This window comes from Geotrypetes seraphini, chromosome 9, assembly GCF_902459505.1.
Source record: "Geotrypetes seraphini chromosome 9, aGeoSer1.1, whole genome shotgun sequence".
In the NCBI taxonomy this organism is placed as follows: domain Eukaryota; kingdom Metazoa; phylum Chordata; class Amphibia; order Gymnophiona; family Dermophiidae; genus Geotrypetes; species Geotrypetes seraphini.
This window is the reverse complement of record NC_047092.1, coordinates 110,540,066-110,553,681: the sequence shown is the minus strand read 5'-3', so window position 1 is coordinate 110,553,681 and position 13,616 is coordinate 110,540,066. Positions and strand designations below refer to the sequence as shown.

Here is a 13,616-nt window from a genome sequence, read left to right as displayed (position 1 = left end):
TACAAAGATGGATAGGCAAATGGCTGGAAAACCGAAAGCAGAGAGTGGCATAAATGGGAAGTTCTCCGACTGGGAGAAAGTGACTAGTGGTGTACCCAGGGTTCGGTACTTGGGCCCGATCCTTTTTAATATTTATATCAATGACCTGGAAGAAGGAACATCCAGTGAGATCATCAAGTTTGCAGACGATACAAAACTATGCCGGGCATCAGATCGCAGGAGGATAGAGAGGAACTCCAGAGCGACTTGTGTCGGTTAGAGACATGGGCGGAGAAATGGCAGATGAAGTTCAATGTGGAGAAATGCAAGGTAATGCATTTAGGCAATAAGAATAAGGAATACGAGTATACAATGTCAGGTGCAACTCTGGGGAAGACGTGAACAAGAAAAGGACCTGGGTGTACTGATAGATAGGACCCTGAAGCCGTCGGCACAATGCGCGGCAGCGGCAAAGAAGGCAAATAGAATGTTGGGCATGATAAAGAAAGGAATCTCGAGTAGATCGGAGAAAGTTATAATGCCGCTTTATAGGGCAATGGTCAGACCACACTTGGAATACTGCGTCCAACATTGGTCTCCCCTACCTAAAGAAGGATATAAAACTGCTGGAGAGGGTGCAGAGACGAGCAACAAAACTGGTGAAGGGTATGGAGAAACTGGAATACGAGGATAGACTTATAACACTAGGATTGTTCTCCCTTGAGAAAAGGAGACTGCGTGGGGATATGATCGAGACCTTCAAAATACTGAAAGGAATCGACAAATTAGAGCAGAGAAGATTATTTACATTGTCCAATTTGACACGGACTAGAGGACATGTAATGAAGCTAAGGGGGGACAGGTTCAGGACTAATGTCAGGAAGTTCTGCTTCACTCAGAGAGTGGTTGATGCCTGGAATGCCCTCCCAGAGGAGATTATTGCGGAATCAACCGTCCTAGGCTTCAAGAGCAAACTAGATGCATATCTCCTTAAGAGAGGCATATAAAGATATGGTGGACTATAAATTACGCCAGGTGTACACCTGGCAGGGCCTCCGCGTGTGCGGATCGCTGGACTTGATGGACCGAAGGTCTGATCCGGAGATGGCAGTTCTTATGTTCTTATGTTCTTATGGCCCGGTAAAGTGGCATGATAACCTTCTCTAATCTGTTTGTGATTCCCTTCTTGATCATTCCTAGCATTCTGTTTGTCCTTTTCGCCGCCGCAGCACATTGTGCAGATGGCTTCATGGACTTGTCGATCAGAACTCCCAAGTCTCTTTCCTGGGAGGTCTCTCCAAGTACCGCCCCTGACATCCTGTATTCGTGCTTGAGATTTTTTGTTCCCGAATGCTCTTTCCATTCACTGGGGGCACAATCTTCTTTATGCTTTCCCACCTTTCCCTCTTAACTTCCAGAGTGCTTCAGAAAGTTGTCAGAGACAGAGTACCTGCTGACTGTTTTACCCTGCTTCACTCCAGTGTGAGAGCTTGTGCCACCCCTTGCTGTTCATCAGACGCCAAGCTCTTTAAAGGGCTTGTGCCTAACGGCACACCATCTAAGGCACAAGTCGAAGGCGTGTGCCTTAGCGTGCATCTTTGTATGGCACCTTTGCTGGATTTTGAAGGTCACTGCTATGTCAGCAGTTTTATGTCAACTAACAGCATTGATATTATATATATTATGCTATTTGAATTTTTTGGCTAATTTCTAATTTTGATTTCTGGCCATATTGCTTGCTGCAGGTCTTTTAATCTTCTATTTGGAAAAATAACCTTCTTATTAATCTTTGATTGCTTTTACTAATTGATTATGGATTTTTACTGTTGGTTATGCTACTTTTTGCTTGTTACATATTGTAATCCTGTTTGTGGTTTCTTCTGTTCCATCTTATCTTTGGACTTAGACAATCTCACTTATGACAGTTATAATATACCAGTTATAGTTAGTAACAGGAGATTTTATCGTAGGAAAAGTGTGACTCATAGGAATCTAAATGTACTAAAACCGCTAACTCCTGACAATTCTATTTCCAATTCTTTATTTAATTCTCTTACTCCAGTTCCCTCTTATTACTGTAACTAGTCTTTAAGCCCGTTACATTAACGGGTGCAATAGATGTCTCTCTGTCTTTCTCTCCCTCTCTCTCTCTCTCCTCTCTCTCTCCCTCCCTCTCTCCTCGGCTGTCCAGCACTACCCCTTCCCTGCTCCCCTGTCCAGCAGCAGCCCTTCTCCCTTCGTTTTATCTCCCCCCTGTCCAGCACTACTTCTTCCCTGCTCCCTAATACCTGCTCCCAAACCGCTGTTCCTACTCTCCCTCCATCCCGGCTTCCTGATCTTTTCTGACCTACCGGCATGAACCACTGCCACCGCTGCTGCTCTTCATTTGCGTCTACCCTCCTCTATTTCTGTCTGTTTGTCAATGTCCCTGCCCACTGCCTGTCTGTTTATCGTGCCCCTTCTCCCACCTACTCTTTTTTTTTTTTTTTTTAAATCACGTATTGTGTTGTATACAGCGGAAAGGGCAACCGGCACACAGTAATCCGCCACGCGCGCACTCGTAGCTAACCGTCATGCACGCTCCGAATGTACGCACGCGCTGAACGTGCATGCGCCGCACGCTTTAACATTTCTCTGCCGGCCACGGAGCTACAGATCACGCAGGTAGGAGTGCACATGTGCGATTAGGGTTTTATTATTAGTGATGCCTGATCAGTCTGTAATAAGCAACAGATAATTCATGATTTATTCACAGATAATGATGCGGGTCAAATGTTCATTACTGAAACTTGGCTAACTCCTGAAGACTCATTTACTCAGAAGGAATTGTGTCCACCTGGTTTTAAAGGACACTTCTCATCTAAGGTGGGGAAAACGGGATGTGGTTTTGCTGTAATTTATAGATCCTTTCTAGATATATACCTACTCGAGAAAACTAATGACTCAAATTTAGAATATATGATTTTGTCTGTAAATGATGAATTGCATTTCTCATCCTTTGGGTGTTGTACTGGAATAAGTCTGTTAAAATTTCTAGGCTACTATTAATAGGTGATATCAATCCACCTTTAGGATGAGAGCAACATAAATGTTGCTAACTTTAAATCATTCTTAAATTCCTTAAACCTAATTTTTTTGCCAGTAACTACCCACGATCATCGTCGTACACTAGACCTTATTTGCTATACTGATTCTAATCAATAAAGATCTTCAGTTTCGGAGATTGATTGGTGTAAACAATTTTGGACTGATCATTTTCTGCCAAAATTCAGGATGATTCATTGAGAGAAAATAAGGATAAAGGAGTAAGATTAATACAGATATATTCTGGCAACAATTAGTGCAGAATCTACCTAACTCTCCTTGCGAGTTTTATGTTGAAACTATATTAAAGATTCTGACTGAAAAGTCAGAACAAATCTTTGATTCTTTGGCACCTTTTAGAACCAAAGTGATTTCTCATAAGAAAAATGCCCCTTGGTATTCTTATTACCATTGTCAACTTAAACAGGCATGTAAAAAGTTGGAAAGAAGGTGAATAAAAAGTAACTCGGAAATAAACAAGTTAAATTGGAGAAGGAAAATAAAGGAATATAATTACAAAATTAACAAGGCTAGGAAAATTCATTATGGTAATAAAATTAATGCAGTGAAAGATCAGAATAAGGCCTTATTTCTACTTTGGAAATCTATTACTTGTGTAAAAAAATCAGCCCTAATAATGTTTCGAGAGGCCATCTGTAGAAAGAATTGGCTACTTTTTTTAATGATAAAATCTTAACTTTAAGAATTTTCGTTCTTGAATAAATCAAAGGAATCTAGTTTGTCTTATAGTGGAAGATTCGTCAACTGACATTTCAGATAATAGATACTAGCATACTTTCAACACAATATCTGAAATTCAATTGGAGAAGCTTTGTGCGAGATTTGGTCATAGAAAGTGTTTGCTTGACCCTTTTCTGTCCTACATTTCTTTAGTATTCCTTCTCATGCTACATCTTGGTTAACAGCATTAGTAAACTAAATCCTTACTAGGAGGAGGTCTAGCCATCATACTCAAAAACAACATCAACATAAAGACCCTAGACAAACACTCCACTCCCCATCTAGATCTCCTAGCCTGCCAATTATCCAACGATACACTCATAGGAACTCTAACCTGCATTCTTTGTTACACAACACCATGAAAAATGGAATACTAACAAACAAGCTCTCGAAAGAATTCATTTACCAGACATCTCCCTAACATCACCTCATAACCTACTCCTTGGAGACATAAACCTCCACCTAGAAGACCACACCTCCAAACAAGTAGAAAATATACTCTTATACCTCAAAGCACTGAAATACCAGATCCTCAACCCCCAACCCACACACGAAAAAGGCCACCATAAGAACATAAGAAGTTGCCTCCACCGGGTCAGACCAGAGGTCCATCGCGCCCAGTGGTCCGCTCCCATGGCGGCCCATCAGGTCTATGACCTGTGAAGTAGTTCCTGACCATTTGCCATAACCTACCTCTACTTCTATCTGTACCCCTCAATCCCCTTATCCTTTAGGAACCTATCTAAACCTTCCTTGAACCCCTGTAATGTGCTCTGGCCTATCACAACCTCCGGAAGCGCGTTCCACGTGTCAATCACCCTCCGGGTAAAAAAAGAACTTCCTACATTTGTTCTAAACCTGTCCCCTCTCAGTTTCTCCGAGTGACACCTTGTACTTTGTTCCCCACAGTCTGAAGAATCTGTCCTGTCTACCTTCTCTATGCCCTTCAGGATTTTGAAGGTTTCTATCATGTCTCCTCTAAGTCTCCACTTTTCCAGGGAGAACAGCCCCAGCATTTTCAAGCCTGTCAGCGTATGAAAAGTTTTCCATACCTTTTATCAGTTTAGTCGCGCTTTTGATAAAGGGTATGGAAAAACTAGATGTCGCTGCATACATGTCCCAACACACGCACAATCCTGAAAATCCACATCTCAAATGGGGCCTGGCACCCCTTCCCTCTGGTCAGATCACTAGCAAATACACCTTTAACATCAATTGGGCTCAATGCAATAACAAAGCAACCCCCTCCTAAAACATCCTTCAAAACACGCCAAAAAATCGAACCCTCCACATTCTGGGACAAAAGCAGACCCCGCAATCAACCAATATGAGCCCCCAACAATTTATATCACAATGGCCGTAACTGTAAACGAAACCATCCTGAATAGACTAGCTCCTGAAAAAATCAAAATTCAGAATCTGCAGACCTCAGACAAATGGTTCGACACTGAACTATCTCCAACATAAAAGCTCTGCAGATAACAGAAAGAGAATGGGAAAAAAAGAGCCTAGAACACACAAAAACAGCATGGAGAACTCAAATCAACCAATACAAGAACAAACTCAAGGAAAAAACGGAAGACCTACAACTCCAAAGATGATAGGCAACGGAAACCCGAACACAAAAAAAGCTATTCAATCTAATAAAGAATGTCACCGACACCAAACCTCACCTAGCTACACAAGGAAACCACCCACCGACAGCTATCCAACTAGCAGATCATTTCAAAAATAAGATCACCAAGATCAGAAACCGCATTCAACAATACTCACAACCACCTTGACAAGATAACAACAAACCCTTCAACAGGAGAAGCCATCGCCGCAGACAGAAGCTGGACAGTCTTCCCATTTTACATTGGTCGGATAGAATCGACTCTACAAAAAATACAGCCAAGCTTCTTGCGACCTAATAACTGCCCCACCTACCTGTTATCAAACTCCTCCACCACATTCAGAGCCAACCTCATGCTATGGATTCAAACCACATTAACAGAAGGTCAATTCCCTCAAGACCTTGGAGAGATCATAATCACCCCAATCATGAAAGACCACAAAGGCCCATTAGATAACCCCTCCAACTACAGACCAATCGCTTCAATACCAATATACATTAAAATATAGAAGGTCTAGTTGCACAATATCTCACCAACTACCTGAAAGACCATAACCTACTTCACCCCTCACAATCAGGATTTCGAACCAACCACAGCACAGAAACACTACTTGTAACACTACTAGACACAGCTCGACAGCAAATTAGCAAAGGCAAAAAGATGATGCTAATCCAACTTGACCTCTCCGCCGCATTTGACCTGGTTGACCACTCCATACTGCTACAGATACTTGACGCCATTGGGATCTCAGGCAAGGTCTACAATTGGTTCCAAGGATTCCTCAAATCAAGAACTTACAGGGTAAAGTCCAATAATATCAAATCAGAACCTTGGTCCAACCGATGCGGAGTTCCACAAGGATCACCTCTATCACCTACGCTCTTCAACCTCTTTATTTCCTACCTTGGAGCCACTTTAGATAACTTAAATGAACATTACATCCTTCAGCTACGCAGACGATATCACCATACTCCTCCCCTTCGACTCATCAGAGCCCACCACTACAGCAAAACTGGAAATAACCCTAGATGCAATCGAAAAATGGATGGTAGACCACAAACTGAAACTAAACTCAGATAAAACAAAATTCCTTCTGCTCGAAAAGGCCAAAACTCCTACCATTACAGAACTGAAAATTTAAAACACCAAATACCCAATACAGCCCGAACTCAAACTCCTAGGAGTAATGATAGACAGATGCTGCACAATGCAGTCCCAAATCAATAAAACATCCCAGAAAGCTATTTTAATTATGAGAAATCTACGTAAAATAAGAAAATTCTTCGACCCAGCACAATTCAGGCTAATTGTCCAATCCCTAGTCTTAGGTCTACTGGACTATTGCAATTCCCTCTATCTACCTTGTCCTGCCAACATGATAAAACAACTTCAGACTATACAAAACACTGCCCTCAGACTGATCTACTCCCTGAGAAAATATGATCATATTACAACTGCCTTCCTAGACTCTCACTGGCTACCTATGCAAGCACGAATTCAATTCAAATTCTACTGTCTATTATTCAAAGCATTAAACGGCTCCGCCCCCCCTATCTAAACAACCGCCTAAACCAGATCCTCACCTCAAGACAAAGAAGAACTCCGAACCCTTTTGCCTTCCCTCCACTCAAGGGCACTCAGCGCAAAAAGATGTTTGATAACCTTCTGGCGACGCAAGCAGCAAAATTTAACCACTCCATCTCCAACCTGTTGACGGCAACGGGCGACTTCAAAACTTTTCGAAAAGAAATCAAAACCCTACTTTTCAAAAAATTTATCCAGATATCTTAACCCAACCCTTCCCCCTCCTCCTAGATAAATTCTCCCCCAAAACCTCCACTTAAATAATCTCTTCCTCCCCAAAACACCAACCAAGTATTCAGATCCCTGAAATGTAACGTAATCTTATTTGTACTCTAACTATAATCTGTTTGTTATATCACACAGTAACGTACAGTTAATTTAATATCCAATTTGCAAGTTCTTCCGGAATTAATCCAGCTACCTCTCCTCCCTTGTAACCAAAAAAAACCCAAAACTGTTGTAACTTCACTGGAAATGTCCAGTTAGCTCTTTTGTAATCCGCCTTGAACTGCAAGGTATAGGCGGAATAGAAGTCTGTAATATAATGTAATGGTTATTTTTCAATAGACATGGATCATATTATGCTTACTCCATTGCTAAAAAGTCCTGAATATTTCGATAAATACTCAATTCTTCTCCAATTTCAGCATGGATTTCTCATTGGTAGCCAAAATTCAGGGTCTATTGTCTCAAGGTCGATTTGCTATCTTGTTGAAGTTTGACTTGTATGTGGCTTTTGATGTCATAAATCACGACATCTTAATTCAATTGCTAGCCAATATTGATTTAGATCAAAAAGTATTAAATTGGTTCAAAGGTTTTTTGACATTTCGATCCCATCAAGTATATGTTTGAGGGTAAGTTCTCTTCTGCTTGGAAGTACCACATGGTTTACCATTGTCCCCCCTATATTAGTTTATTTATTTATTATAGTTTATTTATATATCTAATTTAGGACCAAACCATGGAGTTTTGTCTTAGTGGTATTTACTTTCATACACACAGAGAAAGCCCAATCTTGAATTCTTGAAATAACAGCAGATATTAATTCTTGTAAGTTTATTAATGAAGGATCAACTTCAAGTAAGATGAAAATGTCTGCATAAGTAAAAATTGATTCCGAGGAGGATAAATTCCGATATATATATATATAGAGAGAGAGATAGATAGATATTTTTTTTAACATACATATATATATATATGTATGTATATTAAATTCTGGCGATGCTTTGAAGATTGAACAAAAATTCGGGGGGGGGGGGTCTGGATTCCACTCTTTTTTTATCAAATCAATACTATGACGAAAAAATGTTTTTTCAGTCTTTGGATGTTGAGAAGGGTTTGCCATTTGTTTCATCAACAACATTTTGCTGTTTTGGTTCAGGCAATTATACTGGCTCATTTGGATTATGTAAAATCTATATCAGCTTAAGTAAGTGTAACATGAAAAGGCTGCAACTTATTCAAAACACGGCGGCCAAATTGATATTTGGTAAGAGTAAATATGATCACGTTACTCCTTTGTTGAGAGCCTTGCACTGGCTTCCGGTTTATTGGAGAATCCAATTCAAATGTGCCAACATAACATTTTAAATTCTATAAGGGATTTTTTCCCCATTGGTTGCTCTTTTGTTTAATTTTCAACAGTCTCTGTACTCTAGGGGAATTCATAAATATAAACTAGCCTTCTCTTCTATTAAGGAAATTAAAGCTTTAGGCAAGATCTTTCAATCCTTTCTTCTTTCTCCCTGCTAACCATCCATCTTCTATCTCTGTCTTCCCCTTCCGTTTCCCTTCCCTCCCCTGGAGGTCTGGCATCTTTCCTTTTTTTTGTCTCCCTCCACAGATCCACCTTTTCTCAACTACCCTTTCATCCAGCACCTCTCCCTCCTTCCCCAGCACCCCAGGGTCCACCATCTCTCCCTTTCTTTTTCCAACTACCCTCCTCTCCAGTATCTCTAACCCCTCTCCACACCATCCCTTGCATACAACTTCTCTCCCTTTCTGTTCCTTCCCTCCCTAAATCCCATTGTCCATCATCTTTCTCCCTCTCCTCTTTTCAGACCCATTTCTTCCTCCCCAAAGTCCGGCATATGCACATCTCTTTTAACCCCCCCTTCCCTCCCTCCGTGTACTTCTATACCAGGGCCCCCCTCCCCTGAAGGTCTATCCCCCCTGAAGGCCTGCACCCCACCCCTAAAGGCCTGTGCCACCATCCCTGAAGACCTGTTTGCCCCTTGAAGGCTTGTCTCCCCATTAAAGGCCTGCCTGTCCCTCCTGAAGGCCTGCCTGTCCCTCCTGAAGGCCTGCCTGTCCCCCCTAATGGCCTGCCCCCCTTGAAGACCTATCCCCCCCATTTGAAGGCCTGCCTGCCTGTCTCACCTCAAAGGACTGCTCACTCTCCCCTCCCCGAAGGCCTGCGTGTTCCCCCTGGCCTCCCACTGAGGTCCGGCTTCCCCCCTGGCCTCCCCGCACTGTTTACCTTCCAGGAACAGCCTGCAAACAAGATCGTGGTGCTAGTGATCTTTGTACTTCTTCGGAGCTGTTTCCTTTGTCGCGGTCCCGCCCCTGCTCTGACATCAGATGCCGGGAGAGGGGGGGAAGCCGACAGCAGCACTTCCCGACTGACCCTCCCCCCTTGCCCTCTAAAAGCAGGTGTGGCAGCTGCCGGCCAGCAAGAGCAGCATTGCCGCTCCTGCTATAGGGGGTGAGGGGAGAGGGTCAGGCGAATCGGGAAGCCGATTTTTTTTGTTTGTTTTGAACCGATTAGAATCGGGCAGCACTACTCCCTCTGTATTCATGGTTTCAGCATTCGCGGTTTCGATTATTTGCGGTTTTTAGCTTGCTGGCTCTTTCTCACAATTACGTCAGCTTGCATAGAGAAATTGCTGATTCCAAGCGTTTACAAAGAAAATTGCTGATTCCCAGCACTTTCGTCACCATGTTTTGCCTCTCCTTCAGGAACAGGCCAGGTCTCCCACCATGTTATTCACAGTTTCACCATATTCACGATGGTTTTTAATAGAAAATAGCGAATAACATGAAAAAGTTATTCAGTTTTTCTGTATTCGCAGGTCTGTTAATCCCCTATCACAGTGAATACGGAGGGAGAAGTGTATAAATGATGATACCTGTACTTTAATATCTTGCTTTCCTTGTCCTAATATTTAATCTTTTGTAAATCGAATCGTGCCCCATTGTCAAGATGAATCAGTATATAAGACCAAGGATTGGATCATACTCATAGCGCCTCGTTGGTATGTACTCCTGTTGGACCTTCTAGTTTCTCATTTCATGAGAGGTCTCGCTAATCTTAGGCATCCACTCTGAGACCCTTCCCAGCATGTGATCTTTAAATATAGTCTTGAATCAATTAATGAAAACTCCTTTTGAACCATTGGGATCTTCTTCTCTTACGTTCCTTACATGGAAAACAGCTTTTCTCACAGCACTAACATCAGCTAGAAGAGTTAGTGAGCTTCAAGCTCTCGTCATCTATTATCCTTATCTCCAATTCTTTCTTAACAGAGTGCAATTAAGAAATCATCCTAAGTTTCTTCTCAACCAAATGATAACTTTGCTGTGGTTTTTTCCGCCTCCACATTCCTCTCCAGTAGAAGAACATCTCCACTTATTAGACTGCAGAAGAGCATTGCTTTTTTACCTCAAGGCAACTTCTCAATTACGCAAAACCAACCAGCTTTTTATTTCCTTCAATCCAGCCAGCTGAGGCCAGTCAGCAACTAAAAAAGCTATATCCTCATGGATCGCACATTGCATCAATTTTTGTTACTCCAGTCACGTACAGTCCCCTGGTCCTATTGGAGCACCTAAAGTACGAGCTAAACATAGAAACATAGAAATAGACGGCAGATAAGAGCCACGGCCCATCTAGTCTGCCCACCCCAATGACCCTCCCCTACCTTTCTCTGTGAATAGATCCCACGTGTCTATCCCATTTGGCCTTAAAATCAGGCACGCTGCTGGCCTCAATAACCTGAACCTGAAGCTACAGCTTCTTCAATAGCAAACTTAAAATCAGTATCTATTCAAGATATATTCAAAGCTGGAACTTGGTCTTCAAGACATACCTTTACAAAGCACTATTGTTTAGACCAAGGTTTGTCACAGGATGTCCGATTTGAACAATCAGTCCTGCAAAACCTATTTGCACTGTAATTCCTAGCCACCGCCTAAATATTTCTTGAAGCTTTGTACTCACCCATCAAGTGTGCCTGCATATCCCCTGCTTGTCTCTGGAGAAAGCAAAGTTGCTTACCTGTAACAGGAGTTCTCCATACACAGCAGGAGAATGCAGCCACACTTGCCCGCCCTTCCCTCAACACAATACTCTCTTCATTGCTAGGGACAAAAATGTTGAGGGGAGGGGAAGAGCTCTAGGAGTAGGTCCCCTGCACATGCCCAATAAGCTTAAAAGCTTACCATAAGTTAGGGGAGAGCACCAGCACTCAGGCTCATTCAGAGATCTTCACCATCAAATGTGGCTGCATTCCCCTGCTACCTATGGAGAGCTCCTATCACAGGTAAGCAACTTTGCTTTAGCAGAAGACAGAAAGCAGAAAAGAGAAGCTGGAATCAATATGATGGAAATATAAAATGTCCAGACAACAGAAGTAGAAAAAAGCATTTATTTTGAATTTATTAAATGAAATGTATTAGCTTTGGAAATGTATATAGCAGATGTCTTTGTGTTCACTAGAAAAGGAAATGTGTTTCCTCTTGGTTTTTTTCTTCAGTGTTGCAGTATATGCTGAGTCTAAAGTTCCCAGTTCAATTTTTGTCTTCATATTTTTAATTTCTAATCTGTGATACCTTGTTCTGTATTTTTAATATTGACTCCGACATCTCAAAATTACTGATCGAAATTACAGACATAAAAGAGTTCCGAAAAGAAATAAAAAACACTACTGTTCAAAAATATATCTCCCATCAATCTAAACCGCCATCTAATGAGTTCCCAATCAATTCCTTTGGGAACAGAATCTCTTTATCCAACCAAACTAAACACCCCTACTGTCCATATCAACAACATTAATTAACCAACATCATGCAATCATCAAAACAATAAATACACCTCCGCTTATAGGCATATGATGCTACTCTCCATCCGAAGAAACTTGACTCAGCTCATGCAACATCTTTTGTAATCTAGAATATATTGTAATTCTTTATTATCCACCAGTTGTAAATTGACTCAGTTGCTATGTAACATCTCCTGTGATATTGAATGTACTATAATTCTGCAATATAAACTGTAATTAACTCTTCTCCTGTAATGTAATTCTACTGGAAATGCCCAGATATCTTCTTTATTGTAATCCGTGGCTATGTTACATCTGCTGCGATATGTATTGTTAACTCTTCACTGTTACTTGTAATCTACTCTTCTCCTGTAATGTAATTCTACTGGAAATGCCCAGATATCATCTTTATTGTAATCCGCCTAGAACCGCAAGGCACAGGCGGAATAGAAATCCCTAATGTAATGTAATTTAGTGAGGGTCTGTCAGTGTGATGGTACTGACAGGTGGGGTGATCAGAGGAGAGACAAGGAGAATGGATTGGGGTGGTGGCCTTCTTTATTTTTTGACCTAGGCCCCAGCATGTAGCCTTGCTAGCTGGTGAGGATCCTAAAGTATTGACAGCTGAGAACCTCCACTAGAGGCAGCCAAAGCTCTCTTCTACCAAGTTCTGTAGACAGCGTCAACATTTTGGAGCCACCGACAACTAAGCATGGTAGTCAGCATCAACATCTTGGAGCCACAGACAACTAAGCATGTGTGGTGTGCCAGCATCAGTGGCTCAGGAGTGTTGCTGCTCCCTGCCAAGCTTGGTAAAGAGAATTCTGGCCACTTTCAGAAGAAATCTTCAACTGATATATCTTGGGGATCTTCATTAGGTAAAGTATTTATATTTTGAAATGGAAGATACTAGGGGATGAGTGACAAGTAGAGGGAGGGATGAAGCAAAGAAAAACTTTATGCCCATCCACTTGAGCTCAGGCCCACCCAAAATTGGTTGTTTGGCTGTGCCACTAATGCCATTGAAATGCATTAGGCCAATTTATTTTTGGTGTGGGGTTTGTTTCTCTCCTTTCCCCCACCAACCACACGCAAAAACTTAATTTGTATAATGCAAGACATTTCCTAGCTTATCTCCTTCCATCCTGAGACCAGAAGAACATTCCAATGCTCCATCTTTATAACTTTCTTTTTGGCATGGAGGGTGGAGGTAAGGGAAGAGGATCAGGATATACAGATAGGTGTTAAACTAAAAAAAAAAAAAAAAAGGTGATACATATTCCAGTGCAAAAGAAACATGATTATCCTAGGACAAGCAGGCAGTATATTGTCACTGGTGCTGCCTGATTCAGGAAAAAAATTTTTGATTCAGCCTTTGGATTCGATGATTTGATTCAATTTTCCTGCCCAATTGGGTGGTTTTTCCCAAACATCCTGGTGGGTTTATTTTATAGCCTCTTCACCCCCTTTGCCCTCTCCTACCCACACTGGTCCTATGGTGTAAACAAAATAAACAAACAAAAAATACTTTTCCTCCAACACCAGCTCTGGAAGGATACACATTTCAAAT

General features: G+C 41.7%; 1 protein-coding gene across 10 annotated transcripts in view; it reads left to right on the top strand.

Moving 5' to 3' along the window:
* Window positions 1-13,616, top strand: part of ATG4B (autophagy related 4B cysteine peptidase) — a 669,563-nt gene that overhangs the window by 121,343 nt on the left and 534,604 nt on the right. The window contains exon 3 of one of the 10 annotated variants that reach the window (XM_033957654.1): window positions 2,735-2,844. The exons of the other annotated variants lie outside the window; for them this stretch is intronic. The gene's annotated coding sequence lies outside the window, so the exon portion shown is untranslated. The remainder of the gene's footprint in view (window positions 1-2,734; window positions 2,845-13,616) is intronic. 10 annotated transcript variants of the gene reach the window in all.